Here is a 23069-nt window from a genome sequence, read left to right on the forward strand (position 1 = left end):
AGAGGACCTCCCTGGGAAATCGGCGCCACCCAGCGGACAGCTGCCTCATTGCGCCGGGGCAGGCAAAGCGACAGCCCGCGTCTCGCGTCACTGAGACGCGTCACTGCTATTGGCCTGTTCCTATTGTGGCGTCATTAAAGCCCCGCCCGGCCAGGATCTCTCAGGCGACCGATATATGCAGAGAACCACGTGGAGGAAAGGCACGCGAGTTTGGAGGGGGTGGAGCACCTGAATATGACACGACGGGGCAGCTGGAAGGTATTGGGAAAGAGGAAGGGTCACGGGGAGAAGGCTCAGAAGTTGAACCCCAGGGCGTATGTATCAGCCTTCAGTTTTTAGGGAAGGCTAAATGTTCCCGCTCCTTCCCACCGGGCTGGGAGAGGGCCAGTTCTTCTGCCTCTTCTCTTTTTCGCTCCTCTTTCTCTACTCTGCTCATTTTACTCGCACGAGACCAGTGACTGATGGTGCCTCCTTGAGTGGGTAAACGGTGGCACTGAGTCAATGGAAGAGATTCTCTTTTGTCTTTCAAGAAAAAGCTGAGAGGAAACTTGAATTTTTGCGGTTCCCATTCTTTGTGTATAACCTTTCCCCCATCCTCCACGGTGGTGAAGAGAACCACACAGCCAGGTAGATTGGTGCCAAGGCAAGTCCAGGTTTTCAATTTCACCTGGACCATCAGTCCTTCCAAGTGTCCTTAGCTCTTTCTCTTCTCTTTGGCTGGTATTTCTGTCCATCACCACCCTCCTCAAGTCCCTCGAGTCTTCTGTTTCCTAGAGAAACTAGAGGCAATCAGGAGGGAAGCACTTAAAGTTCTGTGTACAAACATAGCCGAATCCATTCTTAACTCTGCTCCAGAAGCAGTGAAAGAGGTGTCCCTCTTTCTTGTCCAAGACAAATCCCTTCTGGATCTCAACTCTTTTGTTTCCTTAATGTTACCCAAAAACTGGGTTCGCCTCTTGGTGGGTGTTGAGCCAAAAGACACAACCAGGCCAAAGATCAGGAGAAGGAAGAATGTTTTACTTGCAGCAAGTATGGAGAATACAAGGGATCTTCCCCAAAGCAGTGTCTCCCTGAACAGCAAAACTGGGGAAGTTTTAAGCTAAGAGTGCTTGCGTATTCCTGACGGGGCTTGAGCGGAATTCAGCATAGAACTGGGCCAAAGTTGGGCTTCCCTGGTGGCGCAGTGGTTAAGAATCCGCCTGCCAATGCAGGGGACACGGGTTCGAGCCCTGGTCTGGGAAGATCCCACATGCTGCGGAGCAACTAAGCCCGTGCGCCACAACTACTGAGCATGAGCTCTAGAGCCTGCGAGCTGCAACTTCTGAGCCCGTGTGCCGGAACTATTGAAGCCCGTGTGCCTAGAGCCCATGCTCGGCAACAAGAGAAGCCACAACAATGAGAAGGCCGCGCACCGCAACGAAGAGGAGCCCCCGCTCGCTGCAACTAGAGAAAGCCCGCAAGCAGCAACAAAGACCCAACGCAGCCAAAAATAAATAAATAAAATTAAAAAAAATAAAAAAAGAATTGGGTCAAAGTTTAACAGAGAGCTTTAGTTGATTGACATTAGAGTGTCAGAAAAGGTCAACATCATTCCTTAGGTTCGTACCAGTCTAGGGTCTCAGCAGATAGTTACCATCCTCCACCTGGTTTGGGGGCCTTAGTTCCAGCCCAACTCAAAGATTTGCATCAGATTGTTATGTATATCCCTTGAGGAGGAACTAGGGCTCTGTTTTATTAAACTATTGTTCACTGTTGCTTACTGGACTATTGTTTCTTTTTTTTCCCCCGTGTCCTCAAGTCATTCTCTATGTCTGCGTCTTTATTCCTGCCCTGCCACTAGGTTCATCAGTACCATTTTTTTTAAAGATTCCATATATATGCGTTAACATATGGTATTTGTTTTTCTCTTTCTGACTTACGTCACTCTGTATGACAGACTCTAGGTCTGTCCACCTCACTACAAATAACTCAGTTTCATTCCTTTTTATGGCTGAGCAATATTCCATTGTATATATGTGTCACATCTTCTTTATCCATTTATCTGTTGATGGACATTTAGGTTGCTTCCATGTCCTGGCTATTGTAAATAGTGCTGCAATGAACATTGTGGTACATGTATCTTTTTGAATTATGGTTTTCTCAGGGTATATGCCCAGTAGTGGGACTGCTGGGTCATATGGTAGCTCTACTTTTAGTTTTTTTTGTTTGTTTGTTTGTTTTTTGCAGTATGCGGGCCTCTCACTGTTGTGGCCTCTCCTGTTGCGGAGCACAGGCTCCGGACGTGCAGGCTCAGCGGCCATGGCTCATGGGCCTAGCTGCTCCACAGCATGTGGGATCTTCCCAGACCGGGGCATGAACCCGTGTGCCCTGCATCGGCAGGTGGACTGTCAACCACTGCGCCACCAGGGAAGCCCTACTTTTAGTTTTTTAAGGAACCTCCATACTGGTCTCCATAGTGGCTGTATCAATTTACATTCCCACCAGCAGTGCAGGAGGGTTACCTTTTCTCCACAGCCTCTCCAGCATTTATTGTTTCTAGATTTTTTTGTGATGGCCATTCTGACTGGTGTGAGGTGATACCTCATTGTGGTTTTGATTTGCATTTCTCTAATGGTTAGTGATGTTGAGCATCTTTTCATGTGTTGTTTGCAATCTGTATGTCTTCTTTGGAGAAATGTCTTTTAGGTCTTCCACCCATTTTTGGATTGGGTTGTTTGTTTTTTTTGATATTGAGCTGCCTGAGCTGCTCATATATTTTGGAGATTAATCCTTTGTCAGTTGCTTCGTTTGCAAATATTTTCTCCCATTCTGAGGGTTGTCTTTTCGTCTTGTTTATGGTTTCCTTTGCTGTGCAAAAGCTTTTAAGTTTCATTAGGTCCCATTTGTTTATTTTTGTTTTTATTTCCATTTCTCTTGGAGGTGGGTCAAAAAGGATGTTGCTGTGATTTATGTCACAGAGTGTTCTGCTTATGTTTTCCTCTAAGAGTTTTTTTTTTTTTTTAATTTATTTTTTTGTGGTATGCAGGCCTCTCACTGTTGTGGCCTCTCCCTTTGTGGAGCACAGGCTCCGGACACGCAGGCTCAGCAGCCATGGCTCACGGGCCTAGCTGCTCCGTGGCATGTGGGATCTTCCTGGACCGGGGCAAGAACCCATGTCCCCTGCATTGGCAGGCAGACTCTCAACCACTGCGCCACCAGGGAAGCCCCCCTCTAAGAGTTTTATAGAGTCTGGCCTTACATTTAGGTCTTTAATGCATTTTAAGTTTATATTTGTGTATGGTGTTAGGTAGTGTTCTAATTTCATTCATTTACATGTAGCTGTCCAGTTTTCTCAGCACCACTTATTGAAGAGGCTGTCTTTTCTCCATTGTATATTCTTGCCTCCTTTGTCAAAGATAAGGTGACCATATGTGTGTGGGTTTATCTCTGGGCTTTCTATCCTGTTCCATTGATCTATATTTCTGTTTTTGTGCCAGTACAATACTGTCTTGATTACTGTAGCTTTGTAGTATAGTCTGAAGTCAGGGAGCCTGATTCCTCCAGCTCCATTTTTCTCTCTCAAGGTTGCTTTGGCTATTCGGGGTCTTTTGTTTTTCCCCACAAATTGTAAAATTTCTTGTTCTAGTGCTGTGAAAAATGCCATTGGTAATTTGATAGTGATTGAATTGAATCTGTAGATTGCTTTGCGTAGTATAGTCATTTTCACAATGTTGATGCTTCCAATCCAAGAACATGGTATATCTCTGCATCTGTTTGTGTCTTCTTTGATTTTTTTCATCAGTCTTATAGTTTTCTGCATAGAAAAGGAGGTCTTTTGCCTCCTTAGGTAGGTTTATTCCTAGGTATTTTATTCTTTTTGTTGCAGTGGTAAATGGGAGTGTTTCCTTAATTTCTCTTTTTGACTTTTCGTTGTTTGAACTATTGTTTCTTGACTGCTTTTCCTTTGTTTCTGCATTCCTTCCCTTCCCTTAATCTCATTAATTACTGAGACTTGTTCAAGGGCTGGCATTGTGGCCAGGCTTAGATCACAAAATAGCTTAAGCCAAAAATGACTTCTCTTCCATCAAGAAAGCCATGCCCAGTTCTCTTTCTCCAGGGACCTTCTACCCCATCTGCTTACCTTCGGACCCTCATTGCATCGCATTTTATGGACAGCTACTGGACACTCCAGGTAGTCTTCTAGGAACTGAGGATGTAACAGTGAATAAAACAGGCAAAGTAAGTTAAGGGGCTTACATTCTAGTAGAAGTAGAAGACAGTAACCAAATAAGGAAATAAGTAAAATATATAGGATTGGATGGCAGTAAGAGCTATGGAGGCAAATAAAGCAGAGGGGATGATACAGAGTGTATAACGTGCCATCAGAGGTCTCAATGAGAAGGTGACATTTGAACGACCTGAAAGAGGTGAAGGAGTGGGCCATCTAGAAATCTGGGCAAAGAATGTTCTAAGTAGAGGGAACAGTAAATGCAAATGTGCTGAGATAGGCATGCGCTTGCCACCTTCGAGGAAGAGCAAGAAGGTCAGTGTGGCTGGAGTGGAGAGAGTGGAAGATGAAGTCAAAGAGATAAGGGAGGACCTCACCTTGCAGGGCCCTAGGCCATTTCAATGACTTTAACTTTTACTCTGAGATAGGAGCCATTGGAGGATTTCGAGCAGAAGAGGGACATGGATGTCATTTTTGCTTTAACAGAGTCCCTTTAGCTACTGTATGGAGGACAGACCTGAAGAGAGCCAGAGTAGAAGGAGGAGACTGCAGTCATCTGGTAGGAGGTGATGGTGGCTCAGGTCAATGTGGTAGCAGGAGAGGAAGTGAGAAATGGTTGGATTCTGGATGTATTTTGAATGTAGAGCCAACAGGGTTTCCTGATGGATTAGGTGGTGTGAGAAGAAAGGATTTTTTGGTCTGAACATGAACTGAGGATGTATAGGCTGTGGAAGGAGCAGATTTGGGAGTGGCGGGGAGGTCAGGAACTTGATTTAACACATATTAAGTTTGAGATGTCTATTAGGCATGTCATGATGCCACGAAAGAGGCTGGATATACACGTTTGGCAAAGTCTGTGTTGGAGATATAAAATTGAGAGTCTTCAGCATATAGATGTTATTTAAAGTCATGAGATTAGAAGAGATCACCAAGGGAGCAAATATAAATAGAAAAGAAAAGATGTGCAAGGACTGAATCCTGGAGCTCTCCAACATTAAATGGTTTTGGAAGTGAGTAGGAACCATCAAAGGAAGTGAAAGGAATGGCCAGTGAAGTAGGGGAAAAAACCACAGGAGGTGATGGTATGCTGAAAGCCAAGAGAAGAAAACCTATCAAGGAGGAAGATCAATTGTGTCAAATGCTGCATGTAGGTTAAGTAAGATGAGGTTGTTGGTGACCTTGACAAGAATGGTTTTGGTAGTGGTGGAGTGAAAGTTGGGTTGTGGGTGGTTCAAGAAAGAATGGGAGGAGAGGGAGGGACAAGGTATAGACAACTCTTTTTAAAAAATATTTATTTATTTATTTGGCTGTGCCGGGTCTTAGTTGCTGCACATGGGATCTTCATTGCCACGTGTGGGATCTTCGTTGCGGCATGCAGGATCTAGTTCCCTGACCAGGGATCGAACCTGGGCCCCCTGCATTGGGATGGCGGAGTCTTAACCACTGGACCATCAGGGAAGTCCCCTAGACAACTCTGTGGAGGAATTTTGTGGTAAAGGAAGGAGAGAGATTGGGTGGGAGTTAAAAGGAGAAGTGAGGGTAAGATGTTACCTGAACAAGCTGGGGTCTGCTCTCCTGTGCACAGTAAAGCCAATCTACTGACACTGGGCTGTAGTGAAGGAAAGTGCAATGTTTATTGCAGACACCAAACAAGGGGCACAGGTAGCTAATGCTCAAAAGAAACTCGAACTCCCTGATGACTTTCAGGAAAAGGATTTAAAGATGGGGTGAGGGAAAGGGTTGTGGGGGTGTGTGATCAGCTGGTAAACATTCTTCTGATTGGTTGGTGGTGAGATAATCAGGAGTTACTATCATCAATCTTCTGGTTCCAACTGTCTGGGGTCTAAGTGTTTGTGGTCAGCATGCAGTTAACTTCTTCCACCTGGTGAGGGTTTCAGTATCTGCAAAACAGCTCAAAGGACATGGCCCAGAATACTATCTCTAGCCCTTGAGGAGGAACTAAAGGTACTTGACTTGGTTTAACGGCTAAACTCTAATTATTTTGTCTTGTTTGACTGTTTTCCTTTGTTTCTGCATTTTCTCACTTCTCTGATTAAATTTGTTCTTTGGAACTCAGGGAAGCCCTAGGAGGCTAAAGTTTTTCTACAAACAAGAGGCAGGCAGAGGACATGGGAAGGTCTGTCCCGGGAGGGCCCCATAGGGTCCTGCTCAGCTACAAAGAAAATTTTTTAAGTTGATGAGATTATATGCTTGGATGTTGATGAGAAAAAGCCAGCAGAGTCAGAATAGACGATGCGGGAGAGAGATCAGTGGAGCAACGTCCTTGATGAGGTGAGAGTGGATGGATCTAGTACAGGAGTGAGGGCTTGGCTTCGGCCAGGGCACAAAGGGTACATCCAGAGTAAGAAGAGAGAAGGCACAGCGTTTGGGCACCGATGTGGCAGGTGGACGGATGTGGTGGGAGCTAGTGGACGTTCTCTCGGATGGCCTCTTTTCTCTCAGTGAATTAGGAAGCAAGGTCAGCTGAGAGTGAGGATGGAGGAAGGGCTGGAAATTTAGAGAGGTGTGCGTGGGGGGCGGGAGTGGTAGTTAATAAACTAGCCATCTCGGGGCACTTAACTTTGAGTGTGTATCGGAATCACCTAGAGAGTCTGTTAAAGCCCCGTCCAGAGTTTCTGATTCTGGAGGTCTGAGGTGAGCCTGAGAATTTGCATTTCTAACATGTTTCTGGGTGATGCTGAGGCTGCTGGTCTGGGGTCGGCCCTTTGAGAGCTAGCTAGCGCGTGCCAGTGAGCGGGAGAGTGAACGAATGAATTGTGGACATACAGTGGGATTGTCAGGCAGCATCAAGGGCCCATCCGAGGTTAGAAATCATGGATTGGAAGTGTCTCCATTCAGTATTCTTTCCCATCACATTCAGTCACTGTCCCTGGGTAGAGTCCTGTCTTTAAAACTTTCATTTTCTGCCAACTTTCCCTTTGACATATAAGTCTCCCAATTCTTCCCCTTAAAAGCATGAAAATCTCGCTAATTCCCTGGCGGTCCACAGTGGTTAGGACTCTGTGCTTTCACTGCGAGGGCGTGGGTTCAATCTCTGGTCGAGGAATTAAGATCCTGTAAGCTGTGTGGAGCGGCCAAAAAAAAAAAAAAAAAAAAAAAAAAATGAGTTCATATTCATGAAAAGCTCTCAATAGTGCCTGACATGTAGTGAGTGCCTAAGATCACTGTGATCTGCTACTCATCCGTCAGCTACTACTTGTATGGGCTGACGATGCCCAAATCTGTATTTTCAGGTGGCCCTCACTCCTGAGTACCAGTCATAATTATCCAAATGCCACCTGACATACCCTTGGACATCACGTCAGTATCTCAATTTCAGCACGTCCAAACCTTAAACTTATCATTTTCCAACCGTTTGTTCCCCTTCCTTTAATCCCCACGTCTATGAACGGTGGCATCATCCAGTTTGCTACCAGAAATTTGCTAGTTTCCAAGTTCTCTCCTCCCATAGTTCTCAAACAGAGGTATTCTCTTAGTCTACCAACTCAGGAGACATAACATTGTTTTTCTGTACCATTTCTCTTTGGAGCCAGCCCCTATTCTACTGCAGTGGTGAACACTGAGTTTCAGTCACTTGATGGAATTGCTCCTCCTTTCTCCAGGGATTGCCTGAACTCCAGGGGGTTTCCCATACGTATTTGCTAAAGCCCTGGAGGAAGTGGCCCTTGTTATTAAGTGGCCATCCAAGTGTCCACTGGGATGTCTGCTTCCTGGTTGCTGCTTGTGTGGCCTTGTTAGGTTTGATGTGTCTCTGCTACCTCTGGGTCATTCTGGGACACTTGAGAATTATTCTGCGGCTTCCAGGCCCCAGAGTAGCATGAGAAAATATGATGCTGTCCAGGGTTCCAGCTGTGTCCAAAATAGGCTGCACTCTGCAGTCATTTCCTCTTTCTGGGGGCCTGTCCCCTATCTGAGGACCTACCCAGGATGGGGCGGTGGGGATCCACAGTGGTCAGATCTCAAAACCCTCTCTGGGTTTTTTGCTGTCTCTGTGCTTTTCCTCTGGCTTTTGTCTGCTGGTAGGCATGCTAATGGGAGGCCTGGCTCTACCCAAGATATTTTCTCCACATCTTCTGTCCAGGCTGTGGCTCCTTTCTGTCTTATTAAGGGTCTAGGCAAATGAGATGTAAAAGCCAGAAGTGGCTTCCCATTTTTTCCCCTGGTTTTTGCTGTCACATCCTTCCACTGAAGCATAAACACAAAAGCTTGGCTGGTTAAAGTGGGGCTATGGGGGTAAAGGGACGCCAACAAAAATAATATTTAAAAATATCACCGTATTCACTACATCTCATGGAGATCATATCTTTTATTTTTAAAAAATAGTTATTTATTTATTTATTTTGGCTGCGTCGGGTATTGGTTGCTGCACGTGGGATCTTCGTTGTGGTGTGCGGGCTTCTCTCTAGTTGTGGCGCGCGGTTCCAGGGTGCGTGGACTCCTCGTTGCGGCACGCAGCTTCTCTAGTTGAGGCGTGCGAGCTCAGTTGTTGTGGTGCGTAGGCTTAGTTGCCCCGTGGTATGTGGGAACCTGCGTACCCTGCATTGGAAGGCGGATTCTTTACCCCTGGACCACCAGGGAAGTCCCCGGGGATCATAGCTTTTTGATTTTCTTTCTTTTGTTCCCCTAAGGTTCTCCTCTCTCCATTGCTTCTGTCTTAGTTCGGAGTTTCATTCTTATAAACCTCCTGGTTTGGCAAAATTTTCTCCTGGTTTGGCAAAATTTTCTCCCCAACCCCGAGGGTCAAGTTGCTGGAACAGTAGGAGGTTTTTACACTTGAAGACCTCTGATGAAAAATAAGATTAGGAAGACTGAGTGACCTATTTAATGCCCAATAAATACTTTATCCTGACTAAAATCAACACTAACATTTAGCACGTGTAGTAAAGGAAATATCAGTAACATTTTACAGATCTGAAGTTAGCAGTAATATGTATATTGTAATTTCTACTCATCATCCCTGGGTGATTTCATCTTTTTAGCCTTTTCCTGCAGTTTCAACAAGAGGGTGGTAAATCTAGTTTGTTTTGATACAGGTGATGTGTAGTTAGTTCTCCTCACGCCAGGTACCTTCTGCAGGCAAGTGATATCTTCTGAGCTTTGGGATTTCCAGATGCTATGGCCCCCACTGGTCCCATCATGGTCTTTGAGCCATTTGGGGGAACCCTCTATAAAGGGTGCCTATCTGAGATTGGATCGTATGATTTTTTTTTTTCTTTGTGGTACGCGGGCCTCTCACTGCTGTGGCCTCTCCCGTTGCGGACCACAGGCCCCGGACGCGCAGGCTCAGCGGCCATGGCTCACAGGCCCAGCCGCTCTGCGGCATGTGGGATCTTCCTGGACCGGGACACGAACCCGTGTCCCCTGCACTGGCAGGCGGACTCTCAACCACTGCACCACCCAGGAAGCCCAACAGGCGGATTCTTAACCACTGCGCCACCAGGGAAGCCCAAAACCATCCTTTAAAAGTTGCAAGTTTTCAGTTTCTAGAGAGGGAGAGACTTCACCTTGTGGCTGACTCTTTACGTTGGGAAAATCACCACAAAGGGCTTGTAGTTTCCTAGATGTAGAGCAAGTGTCCAGCACTGAGCTGAGAGGAATGTTAGCTCTGATGGGTGGGAATTGTCTTCTGCCCTTCTTGCTCGTTAGAAGGCAGTGGGGAGAAAGCATTTCTTGGCTCTGAGTTTCGAGCACTCTTGCTGGGTCTGGGCCCAGCGGGTGTGTACAGGGGCCGAGGTGTGAGACAGGGGCACGGAGGGCTGGAGGTGATGGAAGGTGAGAGGGAGCGGGGTGGATGGCGGACGTCCTACAGGCCTACTCATGGCGCACACGGCTGGCTAACGTGGACATTTTGGAATGAAATGAGTTGACGTGTGTTGTGAGTCTGGGTGAGTGGCTGTTCGGGTTAGAGGCGTACCCCAGCCTGTGCCTCGGAAGGAAGTGGAGTTTCCACTGTCAGTTGTGCTGAGACAGGCAGTAAAGAATGGGAGGTGGTGGACCTTAGACTCGCGGTGAGAGGCTTTCCCCTCTCCAGGCCTCCTGACACTGTGTTCTGGGCTCTGAGGCGTTGGTGTGCTCTGAGCATTCCTGGAGCTGACCCTTGCCTCAGGGAGTGAGGCTGAGAAGTGCTCCTTTCAGGGCCCTCCTGTCCTTGCCCTGCCTCCCCTTCATGAGTTTGCCTGAGGTGGGATAGCTCAGCGGTTCAAACAACCATGGTTCCCACCCATGTCTGGTCCAGCTCTGTCCAATAGAACTTTCTGTGAGGACGGAATGCCACCAGCCACATGTGCCACTGAGCACTTGAAATGTGGCTGGTGTGGCTGAAAAATTGAAATTTTAGTTTACTTCAGTGCAATTTGTTTAAGTCTAAATACTCACATGTGGCTAGTGGCTACCATATTGGACAGCTCGGGTCTAGATGGCAGGAAACCATGAAGCTGTAAAGCCTGAAGCCTGAGCCCAGAGCTGTGACGCTGGCTGATGTCATCAGAGGACACGGAGGCTCCAAGAGGCTGTGTCACCCTGTGTGAGGGGTGGAGCTGCCCCAGAAGGCCCCGCAGCAGGAGGGGGCGGTGTACTGAATGTGCCAGGGCTCCGGCTGCCAGAGAGTGGGCCCCTCCTGCTGCTGACACACCGGGAGCCCAGGACGGTGGGACCGGGCATCAGGCCATAGTTAAGCTGTTTGCCTACCGTCCCCCAGTGACTGCGTCAGGCCAGTCCTACCTGTCTGGCTCAGTCCCCAGAGGTCCAGAGAGTCCAGCGCATCCATTATCAGCACACCTCTCCTGTAGCATCTCCTCGCCTGGGCCAGGTCCCGCCCCACCCCCTAAAGCCCCTTGTGCCCAGACACTGCTCTGGGGTGGGCAAGCTCTGCTTCATCCTCAGCCTCTTCTTCAGAGGTTCTCTTGAGCTCCGGCCTTAAATGAAACTCACTGTTCCCTGAGGACACCATTTCCCCTGAAGCCTCCTTCAGTGGAGTCTGCTTTTGCTCTGACCCTCACACACCTCAGGGTCGGGAAGTGGGGTTTGGGTTTCCTAGGGCTGCCATGACTGGGTGGCTTCAAGCAACAGAAATTTGTTTTCTTACACTTTTGGCCAGAAGTCTAAAATCGAGGTGTTGCTGGGGCCGGGCTCCCTCTGAAGCGTCTAGGGGAGCGTCCTTCCTGGCCTCTTCCAGCTTCTGGTGGCCCCAGGTGACCCCTGGCTGGTGGCAGCGTCACTCCAGTCTTTCCTCTGTCTTCACATGGCTGTCTGCTCTCTGTGTCTCCTGTTTCTCTGTGTTCAGATTTCCCTTGTCTTATGAGGACGCCAGTCTTTGGTTCAGGGTCCACTCTAGTCCTGTGACTCCATTTTAGCTTGATTACATCTGCAGAGACCCTATTTCCAGATAAGGTCACATTCTTAGGTACCGGGGATCGGGACTTGAATGTACCTTTGTTTTGGGGGGTGGGCCACAGTTCAACCCACAACAGGTCGGGTAAGTGTTCTTCCTCATTTGCTCTCTCCTTCAAGCGCCCCTGCTGGATCTCCAGGCACCTGGTTACCCTCCTGCCACCCTTCTTCACTGCTGTCCCGTGCTGGCTGCCGGTCGCTTGTCTCCTGGCTCACTGTCTTCCTTTCTCCCCCTTCTCTTTCATCATCCTCCATGATTTCAGCAGCCATGTGCATACTCCTTGCAACCCTCTGGCCTGTCAGCTTCTGGCCCCCTTTACCTCCTCTCCCCTCTGACCTCTTCACATCCTGACCCACTTAAGACTCTTTTTTATTTTTTGGCTGCCCCGTGCAGCTTGTGGGATCTTAGTTCCCTGACCAGGGATTGAACCCACGCCCCCTGCATTAGAAGCATGGAGTCTTAACCACTGGACCACCAGGGAAGTCCCTACAATGGATCATTTTAATCACTGCTTTGCTAACTTCCTCTATTCCTTTGCCCCTCCTTCCCTCTGCTGCTCGTGCCTGGAAAAACCTGGACCCTCCCTGAGGCCATCTTCCCTTCCTTGGTATGCCTGCACCCATGCAGGTGAATGACCCTCGAGAAGTTCACCCAATTAAGTCCCCTTTATATTCATGGCCACACACCTCAGATGGGTCACACTCAGCACTGCCCAGCACTTCTATTATGTTTCCATGGTATGTTTATTTTCCCACCGTATTAGCTTTCTACTGCTGTGTAACGCATTACCAGAAACCTAATGGCTTAAGACACCCATGTATTATCTCACAGTCTGTAGGCCAGAAGTTCTGGTGGGCTCAGCTGGTTCTCTGGTCAGGGTCTTACAAGGCTAAAATCAAGGTGCTGGCCAGGCTGGCTGTTACCAGGAGGCTCGGGGCAAGATTCCACTTCCAAGCTCATGTAGGTTGTTGCCAGAGTCCAGTTCCTTATGGCTATGGGTGTGAGGTCCCTGTTTCCTTGCTGGCTGCTGGCTGGGCTCTGCCTTCTGCTCCTAGAGGCTGCCCACAGTCCTTCTCATGAGGCCAGTGGTGGCACGTTGAGTGACCCTTGTGCTTCAAATCTCTGTCTTCCTCTTCTGCCACTAGCCAGAGAAAGTTCTCTGCTTTTAAGGACTCACGTGATTTCATAGGCCTACCTGGACAGTATTCCTCTTTTAAGATCAACTGTGCCATTTAACATAACACCGTAATGGGGGTGACATCTCATCTCAGTCACAGATTCCAGGGATTAGCGGTATAGGATCTTGGGAGGCTATTTTTAGAATTCTGCTTACACTCCCACCTTTTTTTTTTTCAGTCTGAATCTCATATGGGTTTTTTTTTTCTTTTAAGGTCAAATTTATTGTCATAAAGTTATTCATAATACATTATTATTTTTTCCTTGTTGGTTATCTATTTTAAATATAGCAGTGTGTACACGTCAATCCCAAACTCCCCATCTATCCCTCCCCCCAACCCTTCCCCGCCCGGTAACCACAAGTTCATTCTCTAAGTCTGTGAGTCTGTTTCTGTTTTGTAAATAAGTTCATTTGTATCCGTTTTTTTTTTTAGATTCCACACAGAAGTGATATCGTATGATATTTGTCTTTCTCTGTCTGAGTTACTTCACTTAGTATGATAATCTCCAGGTCCATCCATGTTGCTGTAAATGGCATTATTTCATTCTTTTTAATGGCTGAGTAATATTCCATTGTATATATGTACCCCACGTCTTTATCCATTCCTTTGTTGATGGACATTTAGGTTGCTTCCATGTCTTGGCTATTGTAAAGAGCATTGCCATGAACAGAGTCCCCCAAGGACTCTGCTTCCATGTTTTTCTCTGGATATATGCCTGGGAGTGGGATTGCTGGATCATATGGTAGCTTTCAAAATAAAGTTTTTAAAAAAATAAAATTAAAATTTCTGACTACAGTAACATGTATGTGGGAGGGGGTAAGTAGAGTTATAATATCCTGAGGGCTTTGATTTATCCATAAAGAGGATAAAGGATAAATTTGATTAATTTAAGAATTTGATAGGTTAAATGTGCATATTGAATCTTAAAAAGAATCCCCTGGGGCTTCCCTGGTGGCGCGGTGATTAAGAATCCGCCTGCCAATGCAGGAGACACGGGTTTGAGCCCTGGTCCAGAAAGATCCCACATGCCACGGAGCAACTAAGCCCGTGCGCCACAACTACTGAGCCTGTGCTCTAGATCCCACAAGCTACAACTGCTGAGCCCGTGCGCCACAACTACTGAAACTATGCGCCTAGAGCCCGTGCTCCACAACAAGAGAAGCCACCGCAGTGAGAAGCCTGTGCACCACAACGAAGAGTAGCCCCCGCTCGCTGCAACTAGAGAAAGCCCGTGCACGGCAATGAAGACCCAATGCTGCCAAAACTAAATGATAATAAATAAAATAAATAAATAAAAATTAAAAGAAATAAAAAGAATCCACTAAAAATGAGGTTGGCAAACTCTTTCTATAAAGAGATGGGTAGTAAATATTTTGGCCTTTGCAGGTCCCTTATAGTCTTTTTAAAAATTTATTTATTTATTTATTTTTGGCTGTATTGGGTCTTGGTTTCTGTGCGAGGGCTTTCTCTAGTTGCGGCAAGTGGGGGCCAATCTTCATCGTGGTGCGCGGGCCTTTCACTGTTGCTGCCTTTCTTGTTGTGGGGTACAGGCTCCAGACGCGCAGGCTGCGTAGTTGTGGCTCACAGGCCTAGTTGCTCTGTGGCATGTAGGATCTTCCCAGACCAGGGCTCGAATCCGTGTCCCCTGCATTGGCAGGCAGATTCTCAACCACTGTGCCACCAGGGAAGCCCTAGTCTTTTCTTTTTTAATAGATCTTTATTAGAGTATAATTGCTTCACAATACCGTGTTAGTTTCTGTTGTACAACAAAGCGAATCAGCCATGTGCCTACATGGTCCCCATATCCCCTCCCTCTTGAGCCTCCCTCCCACCCTCCCTATCCAACCCCTTTAGGTGGACACAAAGCACCAAGCTGATCTCCCTGTGCTATGCCGCTGCTTCCCACTAGCCAACTGTTTTACATTTGGTAGTGTATATATGTCGATGCTACTCTCACTTTGCCCCGGCTTCCCCCACCCCATGTCCTCAAGTCCATTCTCTATGTCTACATCTTTTCATATGGGTTTTTTTAATTAAAAAAATTTTTATTGACGTATAGTTGATTCACAATGTTGTGTTAGTTTCAGATGTACAGCAAAGCGATTCAGTTACACATATATCTATGTCTGTATCTATTCTTTTTTTTTTTCTTTTTGCAGTACGCGGGCCTCTCACTGCTGTGGCCTCTCCCGTTGCGGAGCACAGGCTCTGGATGCGCAGGCTCAGCGGCCATGGCTCACGGACCCAGCTGTTCCACGGCACGTGGGATCTTCCCGGACCGGGGCACGAACCCGTGTCCCCTGTATTGGCAGGCGGACTCTCAACCACTGCACCACCAGGGAAGCCCCTGTATCTATTCTTTTTCAGATTCTTTTCCATTATAGGTTATTACAAAATATCGAACCACTCCTACTTTTTGACATGCCTATTTTCTATTATCTACTTTTTTCAAACCTGTTGCATCTTCCCTTCATCTCCTCACCCTCTTATTTAGCTGATGGCCTTGCTACTCGTGTGGAACCCCCTGAACTTCTACCCTCAAGTTCACAAACTCCCCTCTTCCACACCCATCTCCTTTGCATTTATTTCTCGTCTAGATCCCTCCTTTCTCACCTCCCCAAGGACTCTGCTTCCACATTTTCTTCTCCCCCTTGTTCAGCAGTCTTTCCCTGTCTTCGTAAGTAATCGCCATGAATGTACACTGTGCTCTAGTCTCTCCCATAAACAACTCCCCTTGACTCTGCTTCCCACACCACTCACAGCTCAGCGTCCTGGAAGAGAAGTCTACACCCTCCCATTCACTCGCTCACCCCCTCCAAACTGGCCTCTGTTACCCCTGCTCCACTGAACTGCTCTTGTTAAAGTGACTATTGCTGCATCACAAACCGCTCCAACATTTAGCGGCTTTAAACAATTTATCAACTTGATTGACATATACACACTACTATGTAGAAAATCGATAACTAATAAGGACCTACTGTCTAGCACAGGGAACTCTACTCAATACTCTCTAATGACCTATATGAGAAAAGAATCTAAAAAAGAGTGGATGTATGTATATGTATAACTGATACACTTTGCTGTACACCTGAAACTAAGACAACATGGTAAATCAACTATACTTCAATAAGATTTTTTTTTAAGTGTAAAAAAAAAATTATTGATGGACTTCCCTGGTGGTGCAGTGGTTAAGAATCCACCTGCCAATGCAGGGGACATGGGTTCGAGCCCTGGTCCGGGAAGAGCCCACATGCCGCGGAGCAGCTAAGCCCGTGCACCACAACTACTGAGCCTGTGCTCTAGAGCCCGTGAGCCACAACTACTGAGCTTGCGTGCCACAACTACTGAAGCCCGCGCTCAGTATTTTCGTGCCCTAGAACCCGTGCTCCGCAACAGGAGAAGCCACCGCAGTGAGAAGCCCGCGTACTGCAACGAAGAGTAGCCCCTGCTCGCTGCAGCTAGAGAAAACCCGCACACAGCAACAAAGACCCAACGCAGCCAAAAATAAATAAATAAATTTATTTTAAAAAATTTATTAATGTGTTTCATGCTGCTCTGGTTACCTGGGAACTTCTCACTTGGGGTTTCTTTCTCACAAGGCTGCAGTCAGCAACTGCTGGGCCGGGAGTCATCCAAAGGCTCACCTGAGCTGGATGTCCAAGATGGCGTAGTGACTCGGCTGGCAGTGCATGTTGGCTGTTGGCTGGGAGCTTAGCTGGGGCTGGTGACTGGAGTGACTGCATGTGGCCTCTATGTGACTTGAGCTCTCAGAATGGTAGCTGGGTTCCAGGAGGGTGTGTCTCAGGAGTGAGCATTCCTGGAGAACCAGGTGGAAGCTGCAAGGCTTCTTATGACCTAACTTTGGAAGTCATGTAGCATGATGTCTATCATACACTATTGGTCATAAGCAAGACACAGGCCATGCCAGGCCCAAGGGAATGGGATTACACAAGGGCATATTTTATTTAGGGGGTCATCTTTGGAGACTAGCTACCATAGTCACCAACAACTTGGTCCTCGTCTTACTTGACTTCTTAACAGAAGTGGACCTAGTTGATTGCTCTTTTTCAAAACTTTTCCTTCTCTGGCTCCGCTAACCCCTGGCTTTCCTCTTTCCTCACTGGCTGCTCTTTAGTCTCTGTTGTGTCCCCCTAAACTCTAAGTATTGGACCACCTCAGATTCTAGGCCTGGGCTCAATTATTTCTCTATAACACCTCCCTGCATGATCTTACTTGTCCCGCGGTCAGTGCCTACCACCCAAATGCTGATGTCTGTCGAGTTTTCTCTAACTCCCATCTCTCACCTGTGCTCAGGACTGGGAGAGCCAGCTGTCTTCTCGATACTCCATTTGGATATCTAATGGGCATCGCAGATTTAACAAATCCACTTCTCCACCCCAGTATTCCCCATCCTTCTCTGTCTCAACACATGACATCACCACCCACTAATTGTTCAAGCAAAAACCCAAGGGTCATCCAGGATTTCGTCTCCTTTCCTTTCAACACTCCACCTCCATCTAAACCACTAGTAAGCAAGTCCTCTCTGTTTTTTTTGGGTTGGGCATTAATATATTTCTTTAAATACATTTGATTTATATTGTTTAGTAAACTAATAGAGACTAAAAGTATTACTAGGTTTATAATGTAAAAGCAGTCTGTTACCCCACCCTACATTCTCATTCCCCAAAGCAACTACTCTCAACTATTTCAGCTAGTTTTTCTGCTATTTACTTTACTTTTATATTTCAAAATTTCTCATATAGCTATAGCTATTTCTTGGTTTTTCAGTTTTAAGTCTTATGCATTGACTTTCACCTCTGGAAAATGAGGTTTAGCTCTCCTAATGCCCATTTTCTCCCCCACTAAACACATGCACTTAGTCTTCTCCCATCCTCCAATATAGCTTTATCACAATTTTTGGTTAAAATCACTGTTTAGTGTTTATATTAGTATGACGCTATAAATATTTCACATCTAAGCTGTGTAATGTGCTATATGATTAGAATTCTTTTTTTCCTCCCTCTGGCGTTTCTGGAGTTAGTACTTGCCATCTTTTTTTTTTTTTTTTTGGTTGTTGAGAATTTAAAAAAACCCTTATTTGAAAATAATTAAAAATTTACAACAGTTACAAAAATAGTATGACGAGGTCCTGCGTACCCTTCATCCAATTTCCCCCGATGGTAACATTAAAAAAAAATATATATATATATATATACACACACATATTTATTTTGTTTGCACAGGATCTTAGTTGTGGCATGCAGGATCTTTGTTGCAGCGTGTGGGATCTTTTTTGTTTTAGTTGCGGCATGCATGTGGGGATCTAGTTCCCCTATCAGGGATCAAACCCGGGCCCCCCGAATTAGGAGCATGGAGTCTCACCCACTGGACCACCAGGGAAGTCCCCAGTGGTAACATCTAATACAACTGTAGTACAGTATCAACACTGGGAAAATCGATATTGGTAAAATCCACAGACCTTACTCAGATTCACCAGTCCTCCCAGTTTTAACTCTGTACGTATCTCAAAGTCACCATTTCTGTTTTTGCCATGCAATTTTTGTCCAAGCTACCATGATCTCTTTTAGGATTATGGCAGTACCCTTTTGATTTCTTGCTTCTGCTGTTATTCTTCTCCAGTTCATCTTCAACAAAGCAGCAAGAGGGATCTTCTAAAAACATTATTAGAACAAGTCCTTTATCACTTCCCTATTGCCCTTACAATAAAATTCGAACTCTTCACCATGACCTCCAAGGCCCTGTGGGACCTGGCTTGCGCCTACCTCTTCAGTGACTTTTCTTTTTTTGGCTGCTCTGCGTGGCTTGTGGGAACTTAGTTCCCTGACCATCGAACCCAGGGCTCCCGCAGTGAGAGTGCCAAGTCCTAGCCACTGGATCTCCAGAGAATTCGCCTTCAGTGACATCTTGTACCCCTCCTCGCCTGGACACCTTGAACCCTTTGTGTTCCCTCCGTCTGATTGGTTTACTTGCTTCATGTCCATCTCCTGTACCACAATATAAGTTTTATGGGGAAGGAACTTGTCTGTACCATTCACAGGTCTCTTCTCATTACCCTGCACAGATAGTTACACTCCCTGGCATGGGGTGCACACTTAGTAAATGTTTGAATGGATATGACTGGGGCAGGGACCCTAATGAAGGGCCCATGTGCTCTGAGGGCTGTTGTATCAGCCAGCAGTTTTGTTGCCTGAGAGAGGGGCTGAGGCCTGTCCTCGGACTAAACCCACAATGGCTTCTACTTCCCCTCCCCAAGTCTGTCAGGATATAGAAGAAATAAAATAACATTTCTTTCTTTGTAATCAGCTTACGAAATAGTAGAGCCTGCTTTTTGTGCTAACTCCTACCATGACCCCTCCTCTGGGAAGCCCTCTAGCCTGGCTAGGGGCCCTACATATGTATTCTCATAGCACTTTACTGAGGTAAATTTTACTTTTGAGGAAATTCACCCATTTTAGTGTACAGTTTGATGAGTTTTGACAAATGTAAGTGCTCGTGTAAGCACACCAAAAAGTTCCCTTGTGCCTTGGCTGTTTCCTTTTTTTAAAAAAAAAATTGTGGTAAAATACGTATAACCATTTGGTGGCATTAAATACACTCACATTGTTGTGCCACTACCACCACCATCCATCTCCAGAACTCTTTTCATCTTGCAAAACTGAAACTCTGTACCCACTAAATAATAACTCCCCATGTCCCCTCCCTGTAGCCCCTGGCAACCACCATTCTACTTTCTGTCTCTCTAAATTTGACTTTTGGCTTTGTGTGTGTGTTGTGTGTGTCTGTGTGTGGTAAAAAATACATATAACATTTACTGTCTTAACCATTTTTAAGTGTACAGTTTAGTTGTGTTAAATAACAGCTTCTTTTTAAGGTACATTTAGGTTCAACTGTGAGTGCAGAAACTCCAAATAAGAGTAATTCTGACATGGTATTCCATGGCTGCTTTGACAGTTCTAACATCACTAGGAATCCAGGCTGTTGTACTTTGTGATGTAACATAAAACTTCTATCTCATAGTCCAAGATGGCTGCTCCATTTCCAGCCGTTGACTCCACATTCCAGCCAGCATGAAGGTGAAAGGGGTTGAAAAGCGCACATACTCCCTTTAAGAGCACTTCATAAAAATTGTACACATTATTTTGTGCTAATGTTCCATTGGACAGAATTTAGACACATGTGCACATCTTGCTGCAAGGGAGCTGGGAAATGTAGTCTTTATTCTGGACCATATAATCTAGTTCTAATTTGTGGGTCTATTGCTGAGAAAGAAAGAGAGAATACATGTTGGAAAACCCTCAAGCAGTGTCTGCCACAGCTTCTCTGCCTCCTAGCCCCAATCACTGCACTGAAATCAATTCCTCACTTCTTACTGGGCTGTAGATTCCTTCAGCCAGGGGCTATGTCTTTTACCTTTTAGCACAGCCAGGTGCTTAACGTTTTTTGTACAAATAAATCATTCCAGCACTACTATCTTATTTTATTTTTTATTTTGTTTTATTTTAATTTTGGCTGCACTGCACGGCTTGCGGGATCTCAGTTCCTTGCAGTGGGGGTGTGGAGTCCTAACCACTGGACAGCCAGGGAATTCCCCTGTCTTATTTTTATTTATTTATTTTATTTTTGGCTGCGTTGGGTCTTTGTTGTTGCACATGGGCTTTCTCTAGTTGCAGCGAGCGGGGGCTATTCTTCATTGTGGTGCGCGGGCTTCTCGTTGCGGTGCTGTCTATTGTTGCGGAGCACAGGCTCTAGAGTGCAGGCTCAGTAGTTGTGGCGCACGGGCTTAGTTGCTCCGCGGAATGTGGGATCTTCCCAGACCAGGGATCGAACCCGTGTCCCCTGCATTGGCAGGCGGGTTCTTAAACCACTGCACCACCAGATGCGCCTCCCGCCCCCCCCATCTTATTTTAGAAATCAGAAAAATGAGGCACTGAAGGGTGAAGTGACTAGGGTCATCTAGCCCAGGTTCCCACTGAATTCAGGAAGTTGCTTTCCTGCAGGCTGGACAGGTGGCCTCCACTGACCATGCCCACTGCCAGGCACTCCTGCCTCTGCAGCTGGGCGGCTCCAGCCATCAAAGGCCCCTTCCGGTGTAGAGCCACACTTGGCCTCCGCAGAGCTCTCCCATTGGTCCTACGCTGCCCTCTACAGCATGTGCCCACTTCCATAGCTTCCCTGCCCCCAGGTCTTCCCTTTGCCAGGCAAAGACGCCCCCCGGGAGTCTTCACATGACATGATACTCCCGAGGGGTGGGACACATTCGGGGCCTGAGAGCCCTGGGCAGGAGGCAATCCCACCTTTGTCCTGAAGCCCTGCTTCAGGGTTAGCAGGAGGCAGCTGGCGACCCTCGCGCTTTGCCAGAACTCTGAAGGACCCCAGGCCCACCGATTCCTCAGCGGTAGGTGAGGGAGTGCTTTACTCCTAACCTGGGACCTGCTTCTTTCCCATGTAAAGACGAACCTGCCCATCACAGCACGGGAGCTGCGGACACAGTGAGGACAGGGACACCATGCTGGGGGGCAGGGGCTGGAGGATGTGTGTCACGGGTCCCCTGGACGCTGGGTACCTTTATTGGTTGGCCAGAGAAAGTCCCTGCGTCTCCCCACGGTGACCCACCTCGTTCTTCCCGAGGGAGCCCCTAGGTGTTGGGAAGACCCTCACGCTGCGCCGTGGGCAGGTGCTCCTGTCTCAGTGGACGGATGTGTGGAGAGGGGCTTCTTTCTCTTTCTACCGAGCAAGGATTCCACGCCCTAAGGTAAGGACCAAGATGGCCAAGGGGGATGTGGGGGAGGGGTGAGGAGGAATGGGAAGGGGCTCGGTGGGGTGGGCTCTGGGCATGTGTGCAGGAACCAGGGCCGGCCCCAGCCCTCTTTGTAACTAGCCAAGTCCCTGAAGACGTGCCGCAGCACTCTTCAGCTCTCCTGACGTGACCGGGGAGGAACTGGCTGCCGTCGTGGACTGGCCCCAGGAGCCCACCGCAGCCCCGGCCCGCAGTCTTTCTGGGTTGGCTTGTGCTGTGAGGCCCGACGGCCCTGCCTTTAAATCGTCGAGCCCCTTCCCAGGCCCAGGCCTGTTCCTTTCTTCTCTGTCCCTGCCTTCCTATAGCCCCTGGACCTCAGAGGCCTCTGTGTCTTTTGAAGCTAAGCCCACTCACCGTGGCCTTGGGCTCTCCTCCCACAGGCGTGGCTGCAAAGGGACCCTTGTTGAGGGGCCGCTAAACTCTTCAAGGAAACAGTGCCAGGGTGACAAAGACCACACAGGAGGCTCACACAGGTGCCAGGGTGTCATGGCTTCTCACAGTTGAGGCTGAACGCCTGGCTTCCCAGTTCCTTCCAGAAAGACCTTCCAGCTTTAGCTCTTACTACCCCGAGGGTGGCATTTGAACTCCCTTCCCCTACAAAGGCTCTTCATTTTTTGGCTGCAAGCAGGGCACAGCAAAAGGGCCCTGTGTCCAGGCTGGCTACACTGTCCTGAGTGGCCAACAGCCCACGTGGGGATGGGTGGGTCCCCGTGGTCGGTGACACGGGCAGCTCCTTCTCTTCCTTGAGCGCTTCTCTTGCCCTCTTCCGGCCTGGCCACTACGGGGCTCACTGGCAAAGCTCAGGTATCAGTGGGAGGTGTCGCAAGAGTGGGAGTCAGTGGCGTGAGTTTAGATCCTGGGCCTTTAAGCAAATGCTCAGAAAAACCATCCTACCCAGCGCTAAATACCAAATGAGTCAGCTTCTGGGTAGTCACTACTGTCCTCCCCCAGATTCCCTTCTGGGGGCTGCCTCACTCTGGCAGCAACTGAGACCCAGAACCACCCTGTGATGCTGTTCTAGTCCCTTCTACCAGGGGGCGCTTTCTACTCAGTGACTTTTAGGGGAGGGAGCTGGGGCGGGCCTCAGTGTTCTCTCCCCACCCCCAGTGCTTTATGTGGCCATGTTGGAGTTAAGAAGAGACGCTTGTCCTCACACCTTGATGATGAGGGCAGCTCCCGCGTACCGCCTCGCTTCCCGAGCCGCCCCTCTGTGCCCCTCTCTATAGCAGCTGTAAGCTGACGGGGCATTTCTGAGAACATCCAGACGCCAGAAGGCAGACTCCGTGCCTTCGTGCCTGTTAGCACGTTCTGGAACCGGCGCCATGCGGCTTGGCCCACACATGGGGCAGGTGAGTCCACAGAGAGGGAACATTTGTTTATTTGGGCAAACGTGCCGTGTTAGAGTGGTTCTGAGAAGCCGGGCATGCAGTGGTCCACCCCTGGGGGGCGGGGGGG

At 47.7% G+C, this 23069-nt stretch overlaps 1 long non-coding RNA gene across 2 annotated transcripts; it reads left to right on the forward strand.

Annotated features, from left to right (window-relative positions):
- Positions 1–140: 140 nt before the first annotated feature.
- On the forward strand, positions 141–23069 carry LOC117202608 (uncharacterized). 2 transcript variants are annotated; one of them, XR_007478739.1, is made up of 3 exons: positions 141–258; positions 21457–21569; positions 21920–23069. It is a non-coding gene; the product is annotated as an uncharacterized LOC117202608 (long non-coding RNA). The 2 variants fall into 2 exon arrangements; XR_004485075.2 differs by having other exon boundaries at positions 162–258; positions 22841–23069.

The sequence above is a fragment of the Orcinus orca genome, chromosome 8, assembly GCF_937001465.1.
Source record: "Orcinus orca chromosome 8, mOrcOrc1.1, whole genome shotgun sequence".
NCBI lineage: Eukaryota > Metazoa > Chordata > Mammalia > Artiodactyla > Delphinidae > Orcinus > Orcinus orca.